Genomic DNA, 2,500 nt, shown 5'->3' on the forward strand with positions numbered 1-2,500 from the left:
GTTCTCCCTTCACCGCCCCTTCTCCTCTTCTCTCTCGTCTACTGTTTTTCTATAACTGCGCTCCTCTCTCCTCTCTCTCTTTTCCTCTGTTATTTTCTTACCTGCCGTCTCTCTCTCTCTCTCTCTCCTCTCCTCTCTCTCTCTCCTCTCTCCTCTCTCTCTCTCTCTCCCCCCCCTCTCTCTCTCTCCCCCTCTCTCTCTCTTCTTTCTCTCCCCCCCTCTCTCTCCTTTCTCTCCCCTCCTCTCTTCTCTCTCTCCTCCTCTCCCTTTCTCTCTCCCTTTCCCTTTCCCTCTCCCTCTCCCTCCCTCTCCCTTTCCCTCTCCCTTTCCCTCTCCCTTTCTCTCTCTCTCTCTCTCTCCATCTCTTACATCGTCCGTTCTTCTTCAGCGCTTCTTAACTCCGTCCGGACTTTAAGCGCGAGAGAATTCAATTTATCGGTTGGTGATAAATGCGTTTACGTCGTTAGACTGTAATTGTTTCAAGATAATCGTACGTTGCAGCAATTTGAGGAAGAGAAAATAAATCAGTCGGTTTTCTCCCCATTTTCCTTCTAACCTCTAGTTCTCGTAAGAGGAGAGAGAGAGAAAAATGTGAATTTTGTTTTTACGCACTTCTTGCCACTTTATTTTTTTCTTCTTCTCTTCTCCCTCCTCCATCCTTTTTTTTTCTCTCCTCCTCTTCTTCATCTCTTCTTCTTCTTCACCCCCCCCCTCACCAATCATTTTCTCCTCTCAACTTCTTTTCCACGATTATTCTTTTCTTTTCCCTCTCTTCCTCCGCTCCCTCTTCTCTATTTTTCCACAAATCTCCTTACCCCACCTACTATCCTCTTCCTCTCTTCCTCCTCTTCTTCCCGCCCCCTCCATCCTCCTCCTCTTCTTCTTCTTCCGCCCCCTCCATCCTCCTCTTCTTCCTCTCATCCCATCTATCTTCCTCCTTCTCCTCCTCTCCCGCCCCATCCATCCTCCTCCTCTTCCCCTCTTCCTCTCATCCTCCTCCTCTTCCTCTTCCCGCCCCATCCATCCTCCTCCTCCTCCTCCTCCTCTTCTTCCCACCCCCTCCATCCTCTCCCCGCCCCCTCCATCCTCCTCCCCCTCCTCTTCCCCCATCCCCTCCAGGAGAAAATAATAAGGAAATACAATTTGGTCCGCGAAAGGGGGTGGTGGTGTGGGGTGGGGGTTGGGGGGGGATGACAACACATGGTGCATCGGGCGAGGGAGCTGGACGGCATCCTGCCAGACAACTCTTCAGATGTTCGATGACCTGTGACCCGAGGGACCTGTGACCTGTGACCCGAGGGACCTGTGACCCGAGGGACCTGTGACCTGTGACCCTTTGAGACCCGTGACCTGTGACCCGAGACCCTTTGAGACCTGTGACCTTTTGAGACCGGAGGGAATGACAGCTGTCCACCGGCGGAAGGGTGAGAGAATATAACTTGTCTTGGAAGAGTAGAGTTGTTTTTCTTACTTTTTTTTTTTTTTTTTTTTTTTTTTTAATGTGTGTGTGTGTGTGTGTGTGTGTGTGTGTGTGTGTGTGTGTGTGTGTGTGTGTGTGTGTGTGTGTGTGTGTGCGAGTGAGTGTAAAAAGTAAGTGTATACGTGTACGTGTTCCCGCGCGCGTGTGTGCACACAGTTCACCATAAAAATCATCACCATCATCATAAACTTAAACAGCAAATTACCCTCAAGCGATGCAGTTCCCTTGATCTGAAGTATCCATAATAATAAAACAAATCCCCCCCCCTCCCCCCCCCGCCTCATAACCATTACTCAAATCCTAACCGTCACGAGTAATCACAACTTTCACTTGTAATCTTATAACCTTAATGATAGTAACCACATTTTCTTTTCAATTTTACTTAACCACTTTTACTTAACTAAGGATGACTTTCAAACTGTCATCATTTACGCAAAAACAACCATCATTAACACATTTATAATTATAATAATTAACACATTTATAATTCTCTCCCACACGTAATCAATCGCACGATCGTCCTTCTTAAAAACACCCTGATCTTCACTAATCAATCAACCAAGCAATCAACCAACAACCGAATCAACCAATCAATCAACAAAGCAATTAATCAACCAATCAACCAACAGATCAACTAATCAACCGATCAATCAACAACTGAATCAACCAATTAATCAATCATCTCATCCCTTCACCGAGTAAAGTGTGAGACAAACCAAAAACAAGGAGACAAAAAAAAAGACAAAAAAAAAAACAAAAACAAAAAAAGGAGACACAAAAAAACGAAAAAAAAAAAACAAGGAGACAAAGAAAGCCAAAAACAAAGAGACACAAACAAACCAAACCAAACACAAGACGGCAAACAAATAAGACAAACAAAGAAAACGCAAAAGGAGACAAACAAAAAACAAAACAAAAAAAAAAGGAGACAGAGAAAACCAAAAAACAAAGAGATACAAACAAACAAACAAACACATCTCCCCGCAGCAAACACATCACTTAGGTATATATTATTTTGCT

Source organism: Penaeus monodon, chromosome 35 (assembly GCF_015228065.2).
Source record: "Penaeus monodon isolate SGIC_2016 chromosome 35, NSTDA_Pmon_1, whole genome shotgun sequence".
Lineage (NCBI taxonomy): Eukaryota > Metazoa > Arthropoda > Malacostraca > Decapoda > Penaeidae > Penaeus > Penaeus monodon.